Consider the following 10,184-nt stretch of genomic DNA (forward strand, 5'->3'; position numbering starts at 1 on the left):
TGACACCTAGTGGTGTGTCATGGTTCAGTCTACGCTCACTATTTTGTTTTTCAGTTAACAGTGTTAATGCTAACGGTTACTGTCCGCGTGTCGTACCTAGTGGTGGCTTTCATGCAATTCTGGTTTTGGGTCATTACTATTATCTACGGTTTTTTTTTTTCTGCAGATTTCTTTGTTTTGATGAAGTGTCACTAACTTTATCTATCTATCTATCTAGATATCTAGATATATTTATATACATATTCAAATAATGGGTCACAATCAGGTTGGACTGGAGAAGGGTACTGCGTCAGCAATTTTACTCTAAAGCACTTGATGGTAAAAGGAGAGTTAGCATTCTCTGGCGCCATCCACATCCAGTTAAGGACAAAATACGTAAAATACACACACGCACACACACACATACACCCATATATATTATATACTGTCTATATATGTATATATATATGTTTGTATGTGTGTGTCTGCTTTTTATTTTTGCGTATTAAGAACTCTCCTTTTACCATCAAGTGCTTTAGAGTAAAATTGCTGACCTAGTGCCCTTCTCTAATCCAACCTGATTGTGACTCATTACTAGAATGTTTGGCGAACGAGGAAGAGAATAAAAAGGCAAAATCGTGATGTTGGGAAAAGAAGGCTACAAGCTACGAGTTGAAGTGGAATGCACAACAAACTTTTGAATGATGGATTGAAGTTGTGTTTCGTGTGAAACCATATGAGTGTTATTTTCCATGCAGCTACCTGTGGATTACCATGACGGTGTTGCACTTAAAAATTTGCGTACTCGAAAGCATTATTCAGCCTTTGAGAGAGAGAGAGAGAGAGAGAGAGAGAGAGAGAGAGAGAGAGAGAGAGAGAGAGAGAGAGAGAGAGAGAGAGTTTTTACTGATTGAGTAATAAGATGCTGTACCTTTTACTAAGCATATTCAACATCTTGTTGGGATAAACCTTAGGATTTCATTAACGCTAAAACTGGAACATTTTCTTTCTACCTTCGGTAGAAAAATTCGATTATGTTCCCTTGATTTGCATTTTAACGAAGCATTTTAACTGCCGACTGCAACCGAGTATCTCATTGTCAGTTGATAGTCAAATGTAAATTTACTATGCATGGTAGTAATTCGCTTCCATAGTCACTGCAGGTTATGTTTTTCTTTTTGTGCGTTTGCGATTTTTTAAAAATTCTTTTGTTTCGGACAACCAATTTCATTTTGCTTTAATTGAATATCACAAAGTAATTTAGTGTTATTTTATTATTTTTTAATTTGTAAGTATAAAGCTTGGAATATTAGAGAACCCAGTGACATTATTATTTCCTATAAAGACGCCATGATGATAAATGACGAAGTGTAATTTATGGAAGGTTTGAGAATGATATTCATAGAAATATCAGAGATGCAATTACATTTTGAATAAATATTGGATGAAATTAGAATCTGATTGTCATAAAATTGTAAGTTGGGAAGTTGATGGAAATTAGGTAAAAAAAAAAAAAATGCATTTATGGTTGAGTGACTAATAAAGAGAAATGTGTATGTTCAGTGGAGATGAATATTGAGTCATACCAGAGTATATGATACGCTGAAAAATTCTAGTTAGTTTGTGCTTAGCAAAATTATTAATATTTTAGAGAGAGAATTTCTGAGTGGGTGTAAGACTGTGAGAAGTTTAAGAACTGCAAGATGTATTATGCTGCTGCTTGTGTGAATGAAATTAATTTTGATTTGAATATGTATAATATATTCGTTGAACTGTTATAAATGGTACGCACGTAAACATATGCAAAGATACGTAGATTATAAAGATTACATAAGACCTCCTTTAATCTATGCAATTTCTTGTGCACTACAGTTCCAGTCTATAAAAAAATATAGCTGTTCAACTTAATGTTTATCTTGTACCATTTTTTGTAGTTGTTGTCAAGTGCATTTCGAGGAGGCAGTATGGATGATATCTCTATTGACTGGGTTATAATGATTTTGTAGGCTGAACTTGACGACTGGAAGAGTAAAAAACCCAATCAGCCTATTAGATCATAATTTTTATATGTTGACTGGTGTAAGTTCTGATGCAGTGGAAGTTTGACGCTTAAAGAAAAGAGATAATTCAGTAAACAAATGAAAAGGCCGAATGAGAAAGTCTCGATGGAAGACATATTCTACCTTCATTCGGTATTGCTGATCTCCGTCGACTTCAAAAGCTTTAGTCAGTAATTTGCTTTCCTTTGTGAAATTGGGTGTTTTGTTTTCGGGTGGCTTTTACGGAACAGGAACCAATTAGCCCGAGCGACTTTCAATTGGAAATGCCCAGCTACCTGTATTTGCTTCTCTCTCTCTCTCTCTCTCTCTCTCTCTCTCTCTCTCTCTCTCTCTCTCTCTCTCTCTCTCTCTCTCTCTCCTACACACAAATGTAATTCTGGTGGCTGCTAATTTCCCCGTAATCTCCGCTTTTCGAATTATAAATTTCCGATAAGAGGCTTTTCTTTGTCTTTGTACCTCTCACGAGTTAAAGGTGCGTAGTCGCGTTATCATGTTTCGCTTTGGATTCCCAGCTCTTTGGTGGAGTCGATATATTTGACCATTTTACTCCTCCTCGTGCCTCTGAGGCTGCACCTCTCATTTTCAGGTTTTCTTCCTCACTCCACTGACCTTTGCTTCTAGGTCTTCCTTTCTTCTCCTTTTGCATTTCCATCCTCAAATATTCCCCATCTCTTCTCAGAACATTCATGGAAAATTACGGAAAAAATAAGTATGTACAATAAAGTACTAAAATACAAGAAAGGTTATGGTACTTCTAGCATGCGACAGAATGAATAGGGATATGCAGAGTGTGCAATTAGAGAACAATAGGCACGTCTATTAACAATACGCGCTCGATTTTTCCATTTGTTTTGGTCAGATTCCCTAACTGAAGGCTTTCTCTCCAAGCTATTCAGGCTCAGTCAGATTACAATGTAAATGCATTTCCTGTAATACATGTAATTGGCGTCACCCTACTGGTAATGGAATAATTTTTATTCGTATATTTTGATGGATGACTGGGCCAAAGATTATTCATTTATTCACTTGATAATCATTTGTTTCGAAGCGTATTTTGAGTGTGCATTTCTAAATGTTGTAGAAATATTTGCACCAATTATTCTGTGTTTGCGTATTAATTTATTTAGTCTTAAGGATTTCTTTCAGTTCCTGTAGGAAAACGTCGTTTTGGATTATTCCGATGAAGTGGTACGCAGTAATAATTATTGTCTTAATTAACTGTAATTTACATCTGCTGGTTCATATGTTGAAGAATTTAACTTTTTATCGGTGAGTACCCGGATGTCCTCGTTAGATCATTAGTGGTGTTTTTTCATGAGTATTCTAAATATTGCGTTCATTAATGAATAAGATGATTACGTAATAACACCTTTGTACATCACTGGAATATGAAAAGGGAATGTCTCTTTTTGAGGATTGAAAAATTGCAAATTCGAAACTAATTGTCTAACTTCCCCTTTGAAATTAATAAGGAAAAAAGTTAATACTTTCCCAAGACTATGATGGTTAGTATGTGATGTTACTGTACGAGTTATTGGGAAACACATCTCCCTTCGACTTATGAGGAAGTCATTACAATGTTCTGAACGATATGTTTGCTTTGGAAACGCTGCTCGTTTTTCCAAGCATGGCACTAAAGTAACCGATGAAGGAAAAAAAGCAAAACCTTAATTACTGGTGGTGCTCAGGTGTTTTCATGGATATCTTTTCCTGCCCATGGATATTGCGACATTCCCCGCAGTCTTTCCGCTTGAAAGCAGCGCTCTATAATGATTTGGCAATTTCGTATAAATCAACAGAGAATCTGTTGAACACTTTATAATCAAGAGTGTGTGAAATAGCAACACCCTGCTTTCGGTTTTGATAATTTATTAGGTATCGCCAGATTATGCCAAATCAGAGAAACTGGAATATATATATATTTTTTATGTTCCTTCAACAATAATCGGGAATAGGGAAATACTTTCCAAGACTGGCAACAAGTGATTGAAGGTGTAAGCATCCAGTAGGTAGTACAAGTGGTGAAAATCGTCACTATTAAGGAATTTGATGAGGGAAAGGTTCTGAGGTAATGTGTGAAGGGAATGTTTCATTGTGTAGACATAAAGGGATAGAAAACCGTGAGAATTATAGGTAGTTAATACTACCTAGTATGCCTTGGAAAGTCTATGAATAGATTTTGTTGGCAGAGGTAACAAATAACAGAAGGGGTAACAGGCGAAGATCATTATGCTAGAACTTGTGGAGGAGAGTGACTGATTTTATATGAGAGTGGGTGTGAGGGAAGGTGTGGTGTGTTTTCATGGCTGTCTATTTCTCTTATGAGCTGAAAGATGCGAAAGGTAATATAAAGGCAATTCAATATGACAGATGATGGTAGAATGATGGGAAACGAAGTCACAGAATAGCTGAAGCAGAGAAAGATTAGGAAGAGACTTGGAGTGGCTGTGGAAGCCAAGGTGTTGGTGGTGCATGAAGGGATCGATGAGACGTTATTTATGGCAGTGAGATGTTAATGTTGAGTGTGAATGTATATAATGTATATAATTGTTACATGCTATGTGTGGCTTTAAAGGAACTAAAAGGGTGACTGAGAAATGTGGATATATTTATATGAAAGGGTGAAGAAGTAAGCTTAGACAAAAGGATGGATCAGATAGTTATGAGACAGTTTGGTCATTCTCAAAAAGAGAGGACGGCAGGTTGATGAAAAGAACAAATAAAATCGACATTCTCAGGACGGGGGAGGTACAGACGAAGGCCTACGGAGTAGATAGCATGACAGAGAGCCTTGATATCCAGAAAGCGAGAGTGCAAGACAGAAGTGAATGGTATTTTGTTTGAAGCGGAAAAAGGGGTCCGTCCACAATTCACCAGTCAAAGCATAAATATGGTAGTGACCTTTGTATATAAGAAAACTGTGGATGTCGGCAATAAGAAGAAGGAAGCGAAGCAGTTGTTATATGATTGCGAACTAAGTGCATTTTAACCTACCATTTACCATTCCGATAGGATGATTTTGTATTGTTCTAACAGTAAGGAACACTAAAATAAATCCAGTAGGCACGTCAGTAATAAGAATAATATAAATAGATCTTCTGAGAAGACAACATATTGCAGAAAAAGAGGCATTAATTATATACATTCAGTTGGAATTAAATAATGGCTGAAGTTATAAAACACATTTCCTCTGTTTTCATACATGATCGTTACATTAAGTATAAGCTTGCTTTGAAAGTTGATGGTATTCCGGTTATCTCAAAAGAACTTTAGCTCATTTTGAATAATAATGAAAATAATACTAATAATACTGCTTATGATATAATATTTTGGTTTACTATTGTAGGCCGTGAAGTTGAATAGTGTACAGGACATCTGGTACTATTGTGTTCTCTCTCTCTCTCTCTCTCTCTCTCTCTCTCTCTCTCTCTCTCTCTCTCTCTCTCTCTCTCTCGTTCCGGCTAAATAGAATACAAAATTGCACGTCTCTCTGGAGTTATGCTTAAACAAAAAGTTATCCTTTGTTATTTACGGTCTTTATTCGTAATGGTTTGCTATTGTTTTCATAGCATCGGTGTTCTCTGGACGTTACGCTCAAAATTTATGTAAAGATCAGCGACTGCAAGTCGATCATTTGGAATCGAAAATGAAATATGCTAACCCGAAAGGCAGAAGCAGTTAGGTATTAGCTTTGTGATAGGATTGGAAAATATACAAATTGCTGAAACAGCACTAGAGGCTGGTATATAGGTGTTTCTTTTAAATCCCTGGAAAAATGAACCTGCACGAAAGTGTCTGTTATATAAGAGAAATGGTTATTGAAGTTAGAAATAGCTGTCACAAATACCTTGACCCATCCAGGATTTTGTTCTTTCACATGATGCCACTGGAGCCGATGGATTGGAAAATGATGGAGGAAGCCCTTGTCATTGACAGCACATCACGTGATTGGATGGACCTTTTCCCACAATGCAGGAATTGGGTTTTGTCTATCGGGTGTTGTTTATTCCTATCGCTTATGTTTCGTTGCTCTTCTTGATGCACGGATTCAGAAGGTTTTAATACATGAAGATTGGGTTTTCCAGGTCTAGTTGTTTTACCCAGGGTTGCGTAGTTCAAGTCTCTACATTGTTCTCTCTCTCTCTCTCTCTCTCTCTCTCTCTCTCTCTCTCTCTCTCTCTCTCTCTCTCTCTTTTAGTTCCTCGTCGGACGAGTCGGTAGAGTTCTCGGCTAGCACTCTGCTAGGCCCGAGTTCGAGTCTCCGGCCGGCCAATGAAGAATTAGAAGAATTTATTTCTGGTGATAGAAATTCATTTCTCGGTGTGATGTGGTTCGGATTCCACAATAAGCTGTAGGTCCCGTTGCTAGGTAACCAGTTGGTTCTTAGCCACGTAAAATAAGTCTAATTTTTCGGGCCAGCCTTAGGAGAGCTGTTAATCAGCTCAGTGGTCTGGTTAAACTAAGGTGTATTTAACTTTTAACACAGATTTGGGAGAAGATTGAAACAATGACGGGTAAACAACTTGATCATCTCTTTTCTCCTCTCCTTTTGAATGTAGGAGCAATTAACTTCAATCGTATGGCATTTCCACTTAGGGAAACTTCTGTCAATCTGTTAATTATCTCAGCAAAGCATTCTAAGCAGATGCTGCCTTGTGCTTCCTGGTCTGAAAGTTGCTGAAGTAATTGTCAAGTCCACCCATGGTAAGAGTGATAGTGTGGGAAATTCATTGTGACAAATAAAGAATGATCAGCATGTAATTATATGAAATATTTTGTCCGAAATTCTTCAGGAGGATTCCTAAGCTGATGGACTGAACTCTGGGCGCGTTATTTTACGTGATATTTTTTGAAGTTTTGAGATCGTGGGTGGCAGTTAACAGTAGCAACTTCTAGTCTGTCTGAGGTTTGAGTGTTATTCAGAGGTTTGTTTTTCTGGCTTATTCGTAAATCTGCTTTGTTTTTTAATAATTGTGAGTGCTGAAAAAGACTTTAAAGTATCGAAAATATCTGGTCACACATCTATAAAGGTTATTGTGAACTTTAATTATGTGACGTTCACAAATAATAGCAACAGTGGTGGTAGGGTTTTTGCTCCGTTCATCTTACTGGTTTCCATTTACTTTTAATCATACCTTAATTATATATATTTACTTCCATCATTTCATTATATTTTTAGTTGATTGCGGAGTCAGTGTTTATTAAAAAAATTGTTAATAGTAAGTGATTTTACCAACACCCATCAAAAAGATTTCAGCATGATTTGACCTATTTTATTCTTGTTAAAACTATCAATATCATATTTCCTGTGTCTTATAGCTACCATAATGCAAGTTTACAGATAATAGTCAGTTATCTTCCAAACGCTTTGTTTTTTCCTGCAGTCTCTGAAGAGTGTCTTCTTTAACACTGAACACATCAGCCAGTTTTCACACCATTCTCGACCACATCATTTATCCCCACTCTTTCAGCCTGAATCAGTATTTTGTCAGACTTATCCCGTTTCACCGTCCTTACCAGTCACTCACTTGTCTACATACCCTAACACATGCTTAAGCTTCATTACTAAAGCTTCAGTGATCGCCACGAATTTCATGTTAAACCGAAGATTACTGTATGTGGACCTTGGCTGTACCATACGTCCTCTACACTAAGTCCTAGGTCAGTTATTTCATTGTGGTTCTAGGTCTAGACGTCCACATGCAATATTTCCTATACTATCAAAATTATTAATGAACTTTTTCACGGCAAACACTCGACCCGCGCTCTCTCAGTCAAAACCCATACCATGCACCTTCTCAGATTTGCTAAATAATACTTGCGTAACATTTCGCACGTTTATTTCTATATATATATATATATATATATATATATATATATATATATATATATATATATATAGTATATATATATATATATATATATATATATATATATATATATATATATATATATATATATATATATATATATATATATATATGTACATATATATGTACATATATATGTATATGCAACAGATTATGCTTATATTATTCATCCGTCCAGAATATTCTTGACTCCTTTCAAGGCTGACTAATTACGTTCGTGATCTGGTATTTTCAGAAACCTTCCTTCCCGGGTTTGAAATGCGTACCCTTTAAACTTCTCAAGCTCTTATGGTCGAGTTAAAATTCTTTCTTCAGATTCTTTCCGAACAGTTTGTACTATGATCGATTCTTCCTTGGAGTTATTTATTTATCCTCCTTACTAATTATTGAATTACGAAAGGTATGTTGAGAGGCAGGGGTTCAAGCACATTGGACCTAGTGTAAAGATTCAGTTGACGAAGAAAGCAATATGTGAGGCAAATCGATCAACAAACAAGAGACTCTAGAACAAATAAGGAAAGACGCAGCCGTGGACAGACGCCCATAAAATGGTTCTGAAATTTGATGAAAAAATTTGGGCAAAAATGAATCCCATTTAAGAGTACAAATGAAGACAAATGAAATACCAGAAAATGAGAAGCGGAGTTACTTAGCAAAGACGAGGAAGACTTGCAAAAGATGGTCGTGAAGAAGGTGAAAGAAGGTGAAAGATGAAACCGACCGTAATTACAAGAGAGTGGAGGCGATGTGGACGAACGTGTATGACTCTTGTATCATTGCAGCCATTGCAAACTTAGGCATTTTTATCCGCGAAGAAAATTTAAATGTGTTATCGGAATTATGAAAATCGCTGTCCAACCCCTGACCTGGTTTTCGAATTTTATTTCCACTCGTCCGGAAATGTTGAGAATTGTCAATTATAACTTCGGTTTTAGCAGTGATGCCATTTGAATTTTGTGAATATTTATGGGATGCGATTTATGGGGATTAGACGAGGGACATGGCACGCCAAAGTTTAATCAGAAGTTTTAATAATTGTTTTAACAATTGGTCACGATATTGAAAGTATAAAGGTTAAATGAATGTTTTAACGAAGTGGAAAGTAATGCGATAAATGGAAAAGTCAGATGTATTTTTCTCTCAAAGGAAACTGAGCGAAGAAAAAATCGATGATGTCACTGACCTGCTGTAAAAAAAGTAATTGATTCACTGATCATTCTTTTTTACTTCTATAAAGCAGATTGTACGAAAATTCTGTGATTCTTGCTATCTTTTGACAATGTAGATCTTGTTTTTTTATTAGTTACAGTGTTATTAAAAGATATTTTCATTCGTAAGGCGCGTCTCATGCAAGGTTGTGACATTTCACTTAGAACGCCTGTTTCACTTATTATTTGTACAGTATCCAGGTGCACTGAGAAACCTAAGACTGGAGATTTCATTCGCTATTTGTGTTTTCTTCTTAGTTATACAAGTCATAAGGTTGCTAATCACATGCCCAAAGTAGATTTAAGGAGTTAACACCACATAGAACGCCTATAAGGTACTATAAACACAAGAAGCAATAAAATGTACATTGGCACGCGCTGCACATGAAGAACTTTCACTAAGCAAGACTACCCTCTCCTTCGCAATGTTGTCCCCCAGCCTAGGCCTACCACCCACGGCCTTCTCTCCCCCGCTATGATCTGTTGAGAAGAAATATAACTTTTTATTATCCAAGGTTTTGATTTCAGTTGCTTTCGTTTGTTTGCCTGTCTGTCTGTTGGCATGAACAACTGATTAAGTTTAAATGTGGGTCCAAATCTGGATCTAGTGCCCAGAACGATTGTCTTGTAAGACGTACCTTTTAATACGGGTTTATCTGCGTCAAAAACAGTGTAATAGTGACCATCTATGTTTATTTATGGATATTTTTTAAATGAATTTAATCTGTTTGATGACTAACATGAAATATTGGTTGTCCCAGTAGGATTTCCCTTTGATGAATTTGGAAGATTGTGTCATGGGAATTTCTCCTTTCATAGCCAGTATCATTTTTAGAGTTTAATGGTGTTAACTGGAAAATATTTGTTTGTTAGCGTTTTAATACTGTTTATTGGAACTGGCATCGATCAGTTTTTTGTTTTGGGGTGTAGGGGATCCCACTCAGCCGATTTGGCCTTATTTTATGAAGTACTCCTCCCTGATGTACGTTTTCTTACGGTCATCATTATAGGCCCAAGAACTATGAATATTTTGAATAATCTCACTGACTTTGGGACTAAGAAATTAT

Source organism: Macrobrachium rosenbergii, chromosome 12, assembly GCF_040412425.1.
Source record: "Macrobrachium rosenbergii isolate ZJJX-2024 chromosome 12, ASM4041242v1, whole genome shotgun sequence".
Classification (NCBI taxonomy): Eukaryota; Metazoa; Arthropoda; class Malacostraca; order Decapoda; family Palaemonidae; genus Macrobrachium; species Macrobrachium rosenbergii.